This window comes from Tamandua tetradactyla, chromosome 12, assembly GCF_023851605.1.
Source record: "Tamandua tetradactyla isolate mTamTet1 chromosome 12, mTamTet1.pri, whole genome shotgun sequence".
In the NCBI taxonomy this organism is placed as follows: domain Eukaryota; kingdom Metazoa; phylum Chordata; class Mammalia; order Pilosa; family Myrmecophagidae; genus Tamandua; species Tamandua tetradactyla.
This window is the reverse complement of record NC_135338.1, coordinates 32816996-32833471: the sequence shown is the minus strand read 5'-3', so window position 1 is coordinate 32833471 and position 16476 is coordinate 32816996. Positions and strand designations below refer to the sequence as shown.

The 16476-nt window shown below is 38.7% G+C and overlaps 1 protein-coding gene across 2 annotated transcripts in view; it reads right to left on the bottom strand.

Moving 5' to 3' along the window:
* ZNF410 (zinc finger protein 410) overlaps positions 1 to 15672 on the bottom strand; it is an 86378-nt gene extending 70706 nt beyond the window's left edge. For both annotated transcript variants that reach the window (XM_077123028.1, XM_077123029.1), the window contains exon 1: positions 15570 to 15672. The gene's annotated coding sequence lies outside the window, so the exon portion shown is untranslated. The remainder of the gene's footprint in view (positions 1 to 15569) is intronic.
* Positions 15673 to 16476: the final 804 nt, after the last annotated feature.

Sequence of the window (16476 nt, the reverse complement as noted above, 5' to 3'; positions counted from 1 at the left end):
TTTGTTAGGCTTCTTGGAAAGTAATGGTGCTGGCTCCAGGGATAAGTTTCTGTTATCTTTTTACCTAATGAAAAATGGAAAAATCAAGTATATGAATATGTGCAGTGAGCAAAAGACAAAACATCTCTTTGCAAAGCTGTAATATTCAATAGAAGGGAAGAGAGCTACCACCTCTCTGTAGTTTAAGAGCCACCTCTAGATCACTATTTTCACGATTATCCATGGTTATCTATGTATGGGTCTATGGCTATCTATAACAAACTTTTAATTTTAGTGCTTTCATTTCAACAACAATCTTTAAAAAATTACGTGTTTTCTAAAACTAGGTATCCATATTATAACTGAGTACTACCATTTGATGTCAGTGTCCAAGCTTGTGGTTTGTATGTGTGCTGTATGAACAAACTAGAGAATAATAGGATGGAGTAGAATAGGCAGGCTGAACTCAGTCATTTAAAGAGTACATACAGTTCAGTGGCTTTTAGTGTATTTGCAAACTTGGGTAGTCATCATCACAATCAGTTTTACAACAATTTCATCATCTCAGAAAGAAATACTATACATACCATTAAATATTACTCCCCATTTCTCTTCAAAACCCCCAGCCCTAGATACTCACCAGTCTACTTTCTGTCTCTATGAATCTGTCTATTCTGTGTATTTCATATAAATACACTCATACAATACCTGGCTTTTGTCTGGATTCTTTAACATAGCCAAATGTTTCCAAGGTCCATTCATGCCATAGCATGTGTTAGAACTTCATTCCTTTTTATGGCTGAATAATATCCCATTGTATGGCTATACCATATTTCATTATCCATTCATCAGGTGATAAGACGGCTTGGGTTGACTCTGTGTTTTGGCTATTATAAAATATGCCGTTATAAACACTCATGTTCAAGTTTTTGTGTGGATATACATTTACATTTCTGTTGCATATATACCTAAGAGTTTGTAGTTCCTGGGTCATATGATAACTTTCTAACTAACCTTTTGAGGAACTGTCAGACTATTTTCCAAAGTGGCTACACCATTTTATATTTTCACTAGTGCATGAGAGTTCCAGTTTCTCCACATCCTTGCCAACACTTGTTATGTCCATCATTTTTATTACAGTCATTCTAGTGGGTAAGAAGTGATAGCTATTTGTTGCTTTAATTTGTATTTTCCTTTGGCTAATGATACTAAGCAACTTTTCATGTGCTTATTGGTCATGTGTATATCTTCTTTGAAGAAATGTCTATTCAGATACTTTACCCATTTTTTAACTGATTTATTGGTCTCTTTATTATTTAATTGTAATAGTTTTTTATACATTCTAGATCCAAGTTCCTTATTAGCTATATGATAATGTAATATAGATTGTCTTTTCACTTTGCAATGCAAATCTTATCTTCACATGAACAAGGCAACTCTACAATGTTATTAAACAACACCTCATTAAAACTGGCATTCATACAATTGTAAAAAGGAATGAAGTTCTCATAATAATAGCAAAAAGATTTGGAACAACAGTGATCTCTATGATCAGGGCCATCATGAAAATAACTCCCCTCTGGTTTTGCCCAAAGAAAGAAATCCTGTAAATGGAAGTGTGATAAGCTGCATTATTTTCAGTAGTACACTAAACAACATTCTGTAAATTCTGCATTAACACTAAGTAGCTGAACAAGTTAAATACAGAGGCTGAGATATAAAAAAGGAAAAAAAAAAGAAAGAAAAGAAACAAAACCCAAGCCCTCTACAACTGGAATCGGCCTCTGACTTGTCGGGTGACAACTGGGCAAGTTACTCAGCTTCCTGGTCCTTGGAAATGCAGGGGATACAGAAACGAATTGGTTCTATCCTAGCTATTATTCTATGCTAGTCAATAGAAATAATTATAGAACTCTTCAGAAATAAAGTTTTGTATAAATGCCAAAGAAGAAGTAAATCTGCCAAATACTAAACATACTACAAGAGGTTAAGAATTCTATCGTTCACTACTGAGTTTAAGTTTCCTAAAGAGAAAAAAAAATTTTCAAAACTATTTAACTACAACCTACAGTAAAAAACATTTCATTTCATAGCCTAGAAAATACATGAACCCAAACACACACATGCATACACACACACATAAATAAATGAAACACATTTTCATGAAGCAGTACTAAACTTTACTAATTGCAAGTGCTCTGATTTTTCCTTTTCTTTTATTTTTTTTAAATGATAGGGTACCACCTCAATCAAGATGGCAGACTGAGATATTTTAGGGCACCATCCAGCTGTCCAACTTCCTACAGAAGCCTTGAACCACCAGCAACAACTGGCAGAAACGCCTTTCTCAAATTTCAGAACACAGCCAAAGGATTACAGTAACAGAGCGAGCACAAGACAAGAAAAGGTCTATTTAAAAGTGGCAGGCCATGTCAAATTCTGAAACATGTTCGACAACTAATTGTGGTGCTGTACTTTGAAATTTATTGCTTTTTTGTATTTATGCTATTTTTCACAAAAAAAGAAAGAAAAAAGCCAACAGTGATGATTAAAAAAAAAGTCTCATAGGGGCTTCCGGGTCAAGATAGCGGCTTAACAATGTGCGCATTTTAGTTCATCCTCCAGAACAACTACTAAATATCCAGAAATAGTACAGAACAGCTCCTGCGGCCACGTCAGTGACCAGAAACACACAGTACCCCAGTCTGGACCAGTTGCGAGCCCCAAGAGAACCGTGAGTTCACAAAGCTGTGGTGGCCAGCGCCCCTCCCTTACAGGCTGCTTCCCAGAGGGGAAAGGAAAGGAACTTTACCAGCAGAAGGGACTGAGTACAATCAAACGCCAATTGTGGAATTAATTAACAAATTCTGACTACTAAAAATAGGCCCCCAGCTTAGGTGAACCTGGTCAAAGCAGAGGGTGCGCATTTTTGCCCCAGCGCCAAGGGGGCAGGGCTGACGGAAAAAGGTGAAAAAAAGAGAAGGAAATGGAGGTTTTTGTGGCTGTGTTTCTACAAAGGCTTGACTGCCTTTGGATATAGCGGTAGAACTTCTCAGGCTGCAACTACCCCAAGCATAGGCAGAAGTGAGCTCTTTTGGAGTCTTGTCTGGAGCCTGTGCCTTCCCCAGGGGAGGGGTGAAGCCCAACTCAGGTGGAATCCCTCCCTCAAGGAATTCAGATACCAGGGCTTGGTAATTTGAAGTCATTAAAACCAGCCTACAACCTCTCCTCTGTTTCCACCACACCCCCAGCAGGGAGAGTCCACCAAAGTTAAAGGTACTGCAATATCTTACACTGATGGGACCTGCAGGGAGACAAGCACCACATACTGGGCAGGATAAGAAAAGCAGAACCCAGAGACTTCACAGGGAAGTATTTCAACCTGCTGGGTCTCACCCTCAGGGAAAACTGATGCAGGTGACTCTTTCCTCCTGATAAGAGGCCAGTTTGGTCTGGGAAAATCCGGCTGGGGTCTATAATATCTAAGTAGATCCTCCTAAGGGTTGGGGGGGGGGGAGGGCACCATACAAGCAGGGCAAGAAACAAGGAAACAAGAACTGAAAAATTTTCCTCTGTTAAACAAAACTTAAGCTAGAGGTCATACAAAGCTGAACTGAATGTCAACAAATTCATCCACCAAGAAAACCCTAGGTAAAAGAAGTGCACGCAATCTCCAGATTAACATCCAAAAAGTACAACAAACTCCAAAAAGAATAAATTCCAACAGACCTGAGTTACATATTAATCAGAATGTCAAATACCAAAGAAAATTCTGAAAGCAGCAAGAGAAAAGTGGTTCATCACATACACAGTGTTCTAGTTTGCTAGCTGCCAGAATGCAACACACCAGAGATGGATTGGCTTTTAATAAAAGGGGATTTATTTTGTTGGTTCTTCAGAGGAAAGGCAGCTAATTTTCCACTGAGGTTCTTTCTTACGTGGAAGGCACAAGATGGTCTCTGCTGGTCTTCTCTCCAGGCCCCTGGGTTCCAACAACCTTCCCCGGGGTGACTTTTTTCTGCATCTCCAAAGGCCTGGGCTGAGCTGCAAGTGCTGAGATGAGGAATGCTGAGCTGCTTAGGCTGTACTACATTGCGTTCTCTCATTTAAGCACCAGCCAATTAAGTCAAATGACACTCATTTGACTAGCAGACACGCCTCCTAGCCAACTGCAGATGTAATTAGCAACAGATGAGGTTCACGTACCATTGGCTTATGTCCACAGCAACAAGACTAGGTATGCTCACCTGGCCAAGTTGATAACTGAATCTAACTATTACACACAGGATTTTCAATTAACACTAAATACCAATTTCTCATCAAAAACCATGGAGGCTAGAAGGCAGTGGTATGATATATTTTAAGGCACTGAAAGAGAAAAACTGCAAGTCAAAAATTCTTTAACTGGCAAAACTGTCCTTCAAAAATAAGGAAGAGGTTAAAGTATTCAAAGATAAATAGACTGTGCAAGGATGACACGCAAATTCACAAAGCATTCCATATTTAAAAAAAAAAGACAAACAGAAACTGAGAGAGTTTGTAAACAGAAGATATGTCCTACAAGAATTACCAAAAGGAGTTCTGCAGGTTGAAAGGAAAAGACGAGAGAGCGCAGCCTGAAGTACTGTGAAGAAATGACGATCAGTGTGTTAGTTTGCTGGCTGCCAGAATGCAATATACCAGAACTGGAATGGCATTTACAAAAGGGAATTTATTATAATTGTAATCCATACCAAAGTCTGAAATCTGTTCTACAGCTAATCGTTGCGATGTACTTTGAAATTTATCGTTTTTATGTATATATATTATTTAAAGAGAAGGAGTAGTATAACAGAGAAGATAGGATTTACAAATGAGTATGACTGTGGAATCATTATATTGATATTTCTGTTGACCCCAGTGTCTCAGAGCAGCTGGAAGAAAAAAAATTGTGGAAAAGCAAAAACCTGGAACACATACCAAACTTGAAAATCCATTCTATAACTACTTGTTAAAATGTACTTGGAGGGTGGTGCAACATGACTCAGTGGCAGAATTCTCACCTGCCATGCCGGAGACCCAGGTTCAATTCCTGGTGCCTGCCTATGCAAAAAAAAAAAAAACAAAAAGAAAGTATTTGGAAACGTATTTTTTATATTTTTTATATACGTTATATTTCACATATAAAAAAAGTTAAAAGGGGGGGGATTTTTTTAAGTTGCAAGTTTACAGCTCTTAGGCTGTGAAAATGTCCAAATTCAGGCATCCAGGGAAAGCTTCTGTGCTAGTACGAAGCTATTATGTACCCCAGAAAACTCATGTCCTTTAATTCTCATTCAATATTGCTGGGTGGGACATTTCTGATTGTTTCCATGGAAATATGACCCATCCAATTGTCGGTGGTAAAGATTAGATGGTTTTCATAGAGATGTGTCTCCACCCATTCAAGGTGGGGTTGCTAGTGGAACCCTTTAAGAGGGAACCATTTTGGAAAAAGCTTAGACCCATGAGAGCCACCAGAACCGAAAGCACCAAAAGAACAGACAGAGCCCCAGAGAAGCCAATGAAGACGCCTTATGAAATGAGGAGAGGAAGCTAGCAGACAGCACCATGTGCAGTCCCAGCTAAGAGAGAAACCCTGAATTTCATCAGCCCTTTCCTTGGAGTTAAGGTATGTTTCCCTTGACATTTTCATTGTCTTAGAACTATAAACTTGCAACTTAACAAATTCTCTTTTTAAAAAGCCATTCCATTTCTTGTATAGTGCATTCTGGCAACTTTCAAACTAGAACAGATATCTTGGTCCAAGAAGGTCAATGATATTCGGGGTTTCTCTATCAACTGGAAAGGCACCTAGCAACATCTGCTAGTTTTCTCTGCAGGTTTCTTCAATGGCTTCCCCGAGGCTCTATTTTTTCTGTTGGTTCTATCAGTTTTAGTAGCTCTAAAGCTTTTTCCAAATTGGTTTCCTCTCAAAGGACTCCAGTAAGCAACCCCACCTTGAATGGATGAAGACACACCTCCATGGAAATCATCTTATCAAAAGTTACACCCACAACTGGGTGGGTCACATTCCCATGCAAACAATCAAAAAGCTCCCACCCAGCAATACTGACTGAGGATTAAATAACTTGGCTTTTCTGGGAGTACAAAACTGATTCAAACTGGCACAATCAGTAAGGGTAACTAAAAGAGTAAATGCAAAACCCAAATAGTACTGTATCTTCAATATACAACTCTACTCTTTAATTCCTGTAAGAATCATAATATAACTGAAAAAGAAAAGGCAAATTTCCTGATAATGGACATGCAAAATATATAGTGGTAGTGAGACAAAGGCAGCATAAAAAGTGAAAACAGAGGGACATAGGAGCAGAAAACGTGGTAGCTCTAAAGCTTTTTCCAGATACATCACAAAATCAACTATACAAAAAAGAACATTATAATAATGGAAAAGACAAAAAATATATATGACATAAAAATCAAAGGAAAAACTGGTTTAAGTAAGTACTTCCTTTATAGTGATAACACTGAATACTAATGAAATAAACTCCCCAGTCAAAGACACAGATTGGCAGAACAGGTAAGAAAGTACATTGCTTACAACAGACTCACCTTATACCCAAAGACACAAATAGGTTGAAAGAGAAAGGATGGAAAAAGATAGTTCATGCAAATAGTAACCAAAATAGAGCTGGGGTACCTATACTAGTATCAGACAAAACAGACTTTAGGTCAAAAGCTGTTAGAAGAGACAAAGAAGAAAATATTAATATTTTAATTAATAATTTAATATTAATATTAAAAAATATTAATAAAAGGGGCAATCTACCAAGAAGAAACAATAATCATAAATACATATGCATCTAACCATGGTGCCCCAAAGTACATGCTGTAAATACTAGCAAAACTTAAAGAGAGAAATAATTGCATACATTAACAATTATTGCATGTTTATACATTATGAGTTTAAAATCATTGATTTTATGCATTTGCATTTAGATTCTATAGGAAGTAAAGAGTAAAATGACAAACCAAAAATGCAATAGTCATCAGAGGTCTTTATATTGTCATGCAGCTTTGATCTATTGTCCAGTCTTTTTTCCTTTCAACCTGTAGAACTCTCTAGCATTTCTTATAAGGCCGGTCTGGTGGTGACACACTCCTTCAGCTTTTGTTTATATAAGAATGGCTTAACAGCGCCCGCACTTTTTTGAGGGGAGGTGCAATTTTATTGAAATACATATTCACATACTCATCCAAAGTGTAAAATCAGTGGTTCAAAGTATCATCGTATAGCTGTGCATTCATCAGTCTATTTTTGAATACTCAAAAAAAAAAAGTAAAAGAGAACACCCAAACCATTCCCCCCATTATTTACTTTTTGTCTTTTATATATAATTGAAATAATTGTTGGAGACCTCAATACACCACTCTCATCAGTAGACAGAATCTAGACAGAAGATAAATAAGGAAAGAGAGAACTTGAATAATATGATAAATAAACTACACCTAACAAGTATATACAGAACATTGTACCCCAAAATAGCAGGATATTCATTCCTTTCAAATACACAGATAACTCTCCAGGGTAGGCCACAGTTGGGTCACAAAACTGGTCACAATAAATCTAAAAAAGATTGTTCATAGCGGCATTATTCACAATTGACAAATGATGGAAATAACCCAAGTATCCATCAACCAATTAAATGAATAAAGAAAATATGATATATACATACAATGGAATATTATTCAGCCATTAAAAAGGGAATGAAGTCCTGATGCATACAATAACAAAGACGAAGGATATCATGCTGAGTGAAATAAGGAATATGTAAAAGGACATTTATTATATGATCTTACTGATATGGATTAATTATAATAAGCAAACTCATAGAATTAGAATCCAGAATATAGTTTACCAGGGGATAGACTGGGGCAGAGAAAATGGAGTTGATGCTTTATTTGCACAGAATTTCTATTTAAGTTGATTGTAAAGCTTTGGAAATGGACAGAGATGATAGTAGCAGATTATTGTTAGTGTACTTAACATCACTGAATTATATATGTGAATGTGGTTGAAAGGAGGAAATTTTAGGTCATATATGTTACTAGAATAAAAATTAAAAGATAAAAAACAAAGGACTGTATAACACAGTGAACCCAATCGCAGACAAAGGACTACAGTTGTTAGTACAAAGATAACAATGTTCTTTCATGAATTATAACAAAGTTACTACACTAACACAGGGTGTTAACAATAGGGCGGCATATGGGGAAAAAATACACCTAATGAATATACGAACTATAGTTAATAGTACTATTTTAGTTCTTCCATCAATGGTAACAAGAGTATCACGCTAATACAAAGTGTCCACAACAGGGGGAATATATGAGAATGATGTACTTTTTATATGATTTTTCTGTAAACCTATAACTTATACTAAGTAAAAAAAAATAATAAGGGGATATATTTCACAGACCTGTGTATTGGGTGTTTTAAATGAGGTAATCCATGAAAATTGCTTCACACAGTGCTTAAAATACAGAATCTCTCAAGAAATGCTGGCTACTACTGTTTTCAGAAAAAGTACAATTATAAAAAGGTGCTATCATCAATTGTAACAAATGTTCCACACCAATGCAAGATATTCGTGGGGGGTTGGTATATGGGTATCCTATATTTCACACATGATCATTCTGTAAAGCCACATTTTTATTTCCATAAAAATTAAAAAAAATTTTTTAAAGAAATTATGGCTGAAAATGTCCCAAATGGAATGAAATACACAAATAAACACATCCAAGATGCTCAACAAACTCCAAACAGATAATCAAATTGACAAATGATAAACATACAGTGAAAATTCTGAAAGCTCAAAAGAGAAGCAACATGTCACACACAAGGAAGCCTCAATAAGATTAAATTCTGATTTCTTATCAGAAACCAGAGGCAAGAAGGCAGTGGGAGGACACATTGAAACTAATGAAAGCAAAAAACTGCCAATCAAGAGTTTTATATCTGGCAAAATTGTCTTTTAAAAATGAGGGTGACCGATAAATCCCATAGTAATCTGGGCAGATTAAAAAGTATTTGCAGAGCGGGCCACGGTGGCTCAGCAGGCAGAGTTTCTGCCTGCCGAACCAGAGACCTGGGTTCAATTCCCAGTGCTTACCCATGTAAAAAAAAAAAATGTATTTGCAAAAGTCCCCTTGAGGGACTGGCGGAAAAGGTAGAAATATTAAACTTTCCCACCTGGAGAACTGCTATTGTCACAATCACTTAGGAACTGTCAATTTGATGTCCCAGGCCCTCAATTTTGGGGCTTGCCCTTATGAAATTTATTACCGAAAAGGAGAAGCTAAGCCTACTTTACAATTATGCCTAAGCGTCATCCCCAGAGAACGCCTTTTGTTGCTCAGATATTGCTTTCTAAGTCAATTCCTCAGGTGAAGTCACTGCCCTGCCCCCTATATGGGACTACTCCCAGGGGTATAAATCTCCCTGGCAACATGGGACAGGACTCACGAGGATGAGCCTGGCCCTGGCACTATGGGATTGAGAAAGACTTCTTGACCAAAAGGGGAAAGAGAAATGAAACAAAATAAAGTTTCAGTGCCTAAGAAACTTCAAGAGGGCAATCTGAAGGTTATTATGCAGCAATTTGTAACAAAAACTACGTAACAAAAGCTACCTAAAGGTAGGGACATGGTGGTATATAGGAAAATAATTTGTGTATGCTATTGAAATTAAGTTGGTATCAAAGCAAATGAGAATATTATAGACTGAGGATGTTAAATTTGAAGTTCTATGGTAACTACAAAGAAAATATCAGAGAATATGCAAGCTCTTAGAGACAGAAATTAGAGTACCGGTTGCCATGGTCAGGGAGCAAGGGGAATAGGGAATTAAAGCATAAAAGGTATAAAGTTTTGTTTGGGGGGCTAAGTTTTAGTAATAGAAAACTGTGAAGACACTGCAATACTGTGAATGTGATTAATCCCATGGAATGGTATTCTTGGGAGAGGCTGAGATGGTAAAGTTTATGTTGTAAATACATTCCTATAATTAAAAAGAAAGAGTATTTTATGCATGAAAGCTCTATAAACCACAACTTCTTTAATAAAGAAAAAAGAGCAACTGACAATTAAATGCAATATGTGATACTGGACAGGATCTAGCAAGGGAGGAGAAAAAGTTCAAAGGGATATTACTGGGACATGAAAAAACTGTAATATGGACTATAAGCTTTATAACAAAGTTAAATTTCTGAACTTGATAACTGCACTTAAGGTGATTACAAGTGGATATCCTTGTTCCTAGTAAATGTACATAAGGATTAAGTTTTCAAGGAATGCAATATCTACAACCTACACTCAAGTGTTCAGAAAATGGATTGCTAGATAAGACTGATGGATGGGTGGATGGATGGACAGATGGACACACAGTGATACAGGCAGGTAGATAGATGGATGGATAGACAGAATCGTACAGGAAATGTAGCAAAATGCTAAAATTGGGGAATTGGGTATCTGGAGGACTAGGAATATGTTGGAGTTCTCTGTATGGGATGTGTACTAATTTTGTAACCATCCCATAAGTTTGAAAAGTATTTCAAAATTAAAAACTAAAAAAAAATTTTAATTGTAAGACCTTAATAGGTCTCAGTTTAGTGAGACATGAACTCACTAATGGGTTATGTCCTACAGAATTGAAAAACACTATCAAATTAGCACTTAAAATGTTTAAAATACATATGTTAAATTACAGACTCAAACATAAAAAGTAAAGCCGTAGCTATAAACCTGTCATAAATATACCTTAAACAAAATCAGCAATCATCATTAATAAGAGTCTTGCTGAAAGCAAGGTTACTTGCATCTTAAACCATCTACATGGGTTTTTGCAAATCAAAACCTCCCTGTGAGATTTGCAGAGGGAAATACTACACCCTCAACAATGACCAGCAAAGAAAAGCCAAGTAATCCTTATAAACAGTCTTCGGCCCCAAAACCCATGTAGAAGTCTCGCATAGTAGACAGAGATAAGTGGCAACACCATTTTTCTAGAAGAGAAATGGCCTACACCAACACAGTCTACAAGTTGAAACACTCAGAAGAAAACCAACCCCAAGGAAATCAAACAAGCAAAGGAGAACAGAGCTCGTACAGGTCAGTCCTGACTGCATGTAGAAGGGAAGGTATCCCAAAGGGAAACCAGAGCTGTTACTACTTTGCCTCATAAAAGAAACAGAACCTCACCATGCCAGCCTGTAAAATGCCAGCCCTAAACCTTAATCATTTTGGAAAGAGATGGGGTTGGATGGGAATAGAGAAAAAAGAGAGGAGAAATTGAGAAGCTGTGTACCCACTCCCCAAACTGGTCACCATTATTGAAGGTTAAAATAAAGCTCATGGAAAGGCGGAAAATTCAACTTCCCCAAGTTGAATTCTTGATATTCTCACAAGCAGTGCGGACAATCAAAGCTATAGGCTGAGCCCCCAATCTTGAGGTTTGTTCATATGAAGCTTAACCCCACAAAGGATAGGTCAAGCCTACTTACAATTAGGCCTAAGAGTCACCCCCAAGAGAACCTCTTATGTTGCTCAGATGTGGCCTCTCTCTCTAGCCAACACAGCAAGCAAACTCACCACCCTCCCCCTGTCTACATGGGACATGACCCCAGGAGTGTGGACCTTCCTGGCAACGTGGGACAGAAATCCTAGAATGAGCTGAGACTTAGCATCAAGAGATTGAGAAAACTCCCAGAATGAGCTGAGACTCAGCATCAGGGGATTGAGAAAACCTTCTCAACCAAGAAGGGGGAAGAGTGAAATGAGACAAAGTAAGTGTCAATGGCTGAGAGATTCCAAACAGAGTCAAGAGGTTATCCTGGAGGTTATTCTTAAGCATTAAACAGATATCACCTTGTTAGTCAAGATGTAGTGGAGAGGCTGGAGGGAACTGCCTGAAAATGTGGAACTGTGTTCCAGTAGCCATGTTTCTTGAAGATGATTGTATAATGATATAGCTTTCACAATGTGACTATGTGATTGTGAAAACCTTGTGTCTGACGCTTCTTTTATCTACCTTATCAACAGACGAGTAAAACATATGGAATAAAGATGAATAACAGGGGGAACAAATGTTAAAATAAATTTAGAGTGAAATGCTGGTGAAGGGGTGGGGGGTACGGTAGATATGGATTTTTTTCTGTTTTCTTTTTCTTTCTTTTTCTGAATAGATGCAAATGTTCTAAGAAATGATCATGATGATGACTATGCAACTATGTGATGATATTGTGAACTACTGATTATATATGTAGAATGAAATGATTAAAAATTACAAATGTTTCCATTTGTTTGGTGTTTTTTTGGTATTTAAAAAAAATTTTTTTAATGAATAAAAAAAAAATAAAGCTCATGACTTCTACCAAGAGGACCAAGTCTCCTGGCCATGGGCTAATCCACTTCTCAGCTCCCTCCTACTAACATTACCTTTGACTGACCACAGGTATAGAACAAAACTAGTCAGTAATATTAAAAAAAAAAATCTAAACAAAAATTCTACTGATGGTAGCAAATTACACAGACTAAAAAAAAGTTAAAAAGAGAGCAGTTTAGAAAATGTAGAGTTGTGTTCTATTAGCCATGTTTCTTGAAGATGACTGTATAATGACACAGCTTTTGCAATATAACTGTGATTGTGAAAGCCTTGTGTCTGATGCTCCTTTTATCTACCTTATCCATAGATGGGTAAAGCACATGGATTAAAAATAAATAATAGAGGGAACAAAATAAAATTTAGTAGATTGAAATGTTGGTGATTGGTGAGGAGTAGGGGGTATGCATATGTACAAATTTTTTTTCTCTTTTCTTTTTATTCTTTTTCTGGATTGATGCAAATGTTCTGAGAGGTGATCGTGGTGATGAATATACAACTATGTGATGATATTTTGAGTTACCGATTATATACCAAGAATGGAATGATCATACGGTAATAATGTTCATGTTTGTATGTTATTATGTTCAAAAAAATTTTTTTTAATTAAAAAAAGAGCAATTTAAATTTTGGTATGAAACATGCAATTTTTTCACCATATCCAGCATATTTTGGGAGTTCAATAAATTCTAATGATAAAGTGGTAACAGCTGAAACAAATTTGAAATATTGAATTATGAAGGTAAAATTCATTCTAGGTAGGATTTGTCTTGGACCTTCCCTCTTCTCTCTCCTGAACTTTCTGGGGCATTCCATTCTCAGAACTCTGATTTTTCCTCCAATTACCTCCTCATTTCTCTGTAATCTTTCAAAGCCAAATTTACCAGCCCCAGGTTCTCATCTCTAATCACTACTCAACCCCTATCACTTCACCAAAACCTCTCTTATTGTTTTACTTTGTTAAAGCTGCTGGAATGCAAAATACACAGAAATGGATAGGCTTTCAAAAAGGGAATTTATTAAACTGAAAGTTTACAGTTCTAAGTCTGTAAAAATGTCCAAACTAAGGCATCCATGGAAGCATATCTTGATTCAAGAAAGGCCATGGGTCCAGAACACCTCTGTCAGCTGGGAAGGCACATGACACGCATTTGCTGGGGTCTATGGCTTCTCGTTTCAAACAGGTTCCCTGGGGACATTTTCTTTCTTCATTTTCAAAGGTCTCTGGCTATGTGGGCTCTCTACCATTTCCAGGGTACCCACTCAACCCCCTCAGAACAATGGGGCGGCAACAAGCATCTCCCCAATCCCCAAGAAATGTGCTCCACCTTCTCCAAGGCCTGAGGCTGCACAATGTTTCCAGAACATGGAGGCAGAAGGCCCACTCTCTGCTTTGGACAAACTCCCCTATCCAAGTGAATGGTTGGGGTCTGCTCCCCTGACCCAAGGTGTCTTGGCTCCAAATCTTAGCTTCCATGGTTGTGCCTCTGAAGTAATTTTTCTTTCCATCTGTTCCTTTTAGTCCAAATTGGCAGTGGATCCATACAGATCCCACAACACTCTTGTTGGTTTTCTATGCAGTATACTGCTTCTAATCGGTCACCCTGCCTTTAAATTTTCCCTTTCCAATCCAGCCACTCCAATTATCTCTTCAAAACCCTTAATCAATCCCCTACTCAAAGGACTCAGAATAATAGACTAATCTTAAATTTGGCACTCCAAATATTCCACAGTAAGTCCTCAAACTTTCCAGCTAAAGCTTTCACTATATTTCTCAATGAACCCTCCAGCCCATACCGATCTGGCTAATGAATGAACCCAACAACCTGTCTCAGTGTTCAAGGTCTTCGTTCTGGATAGTTCTTCTACCAGTAATAAACACCCCCAACCCGGTTTTGATCCACTGAAATCCTTTCCAGCTTTTAAATTCCAACTCAAATGCCACTTCCTACATAAAGATTCTCTGATCTCCTCCTCCCAGTCAAAATAAATTAGTTCTTCTCCTGGTGTTCTCACAACTCACCATTTAACCTCTTCAATGATTATTTCATCCTGCCTTAGATGTTAGTTGTCTACACGAATGTTTTTCTCACTGGATAGGTTCATTGAACATATTCATTCTTCTCCTATTACCTAACACTGTGCTTTGCACAAAATAAGCAGTCAGGAAGTATACCTGAAGGGGTAGGTAAACAGCTTCATTAACAATTCGGTGGGGAGAGGGGGAGGCAAAAGCTAGAGATTAAGTAAATTGCCAAAGGTAGACGGTTGATGCAAAATTTAAACTAGAACCTAGGTCTCCTGACTTCGAGTTTGTGTTTATCACACACTATGATAAAGTGGAATTTCTCATTTTCTAACAAAATGTCCTGACTTTATTTCAAAACGTTTCTTATTTTTGCAAATATGCTGAGCTGATCTTTGTGCCAAAGTGAATAAGTACAAATGTTTAAGTCCCAAGTTAACAATATTTAACCCCCAAATGGTGCTAATTGCATTTCAGAGTCTCATGAACAAGTGGAAGAGTCTTTACAAAATTAGTTGCCTTCTCTTCTCCATAAAAACTTCAGAGAACAGATTCAACCTGCGAAACTAACACACACTATAAACTCACCGCCCACAACCCGCGCCTCAACTGACAGGCGAAGGAGTATCGGACGCCCAACTCCTCCGAGACAGCCCCTTTTCCCTCTTAAAGACCCAGAAAGTAAGTGAACGTGTGAAAGGAAAGGGTAGCCCTGGGCTGAATCATTCAAGGCAGGATCCCCTTGGCGTCCCTTTCCGACCCACGTTGCAACGACCCTAAAACAAGGCCCAGAGATCCGTGGGCAGGCCCCAGCTGCCGGTACAGTCCCGGAGGCCCCACCCAGGGATCTCTCTGACCCCGGCTTTCGCAGGACGGTCTTATTTCCGTGACTCTGCCCCCATAACTATGTAAAAGAGCTGAAACATCGCTCTCAAAATCCCTAAAGCGGAAGGGCCGAAGCCTAGGTCTTCAGACCCGCCGCTTCCGAGCCGGCCTCATCTCGGAGGGGTGCCCAAAGGGGGCGGTTTCCCTGTCCTCTCAGGGGCGAACTCGGCCTGAACTCCCCAGGAGCCGGTACTGGCTCAATCCGTCTCGGGGACCACTTGATCGAGCGGGTACAGTCAGGTCCGCTCCGGAGCTTACCTTCCAGTCCAGAGCAGCCGGCCGGCCTTCAGTCGGTCCCAGATTCCGTCCACACAGCGTCTTCCGGCTCCCGCCGGAAGCAGCTCAAGCGCGGGACAGGAAGTTTAACCACCGCCTTCCCCCTCCCCCCCACGCACACACCCACTTGCTCGCCTGCGGCCAAGGAAAGGCTTTTTGCTCGGTTATGCTTGGGCAACCCGCGCAGGATTCGACTCCGGGATAGAAGCAGTTGCGACCACCCCAGCCCGCGCCCCACATATTTCACAGTCTTCGGGGCTCCTTGATCCCCGAAAAAGGAAAAACAGGTCAGTTAGCACTAGCCGTGACGTCACTCCATCCCCGCAGTAGCGGGATGAGATAGTATTTCCTCTCAATTTAAGAGGTTGGTACTACAGTGACATCCGAGGCAAACGAGAGAAAAAAAAAATCACTACTTAAACATTTATCAAAGCTCTTGGTGAATCTAAAACAGTTCACCAGTTCAACCTAAAAATTTCGCCGCCCGAGAAGGGAACTTGCAGAATCAAGGTCAGCACTGCATACGGGACGGGGCATGAATTGAAACCCATTTGTAGAAAGGATGTTAAGAGATCTCAGGTGCCTTCTCTAGGGGGTGAACACTTGAGTACCAGACTGGATGCCACCACTTGTTAGAGCTTTGTAAGTTTGATTGACTTCTTGAAATAATTATTGGATGCTTGCTGTGTGCCAAATCAATAGGGATTCAATTAAGATAGTGGCAGTGGGAATGAAAAGTTCTTTAAGAAAGGCATTTTCTTGGTGGCAGACAAATAAATTATGGCGATTTAAAAAGCACAGAGAAGCAGGTTTCAGAAGAAGATAATTCCACTTTAGATAAACAGAGATTAAGGTGCCAACGGGATACTTACTTAGAAGGAAACGTCCA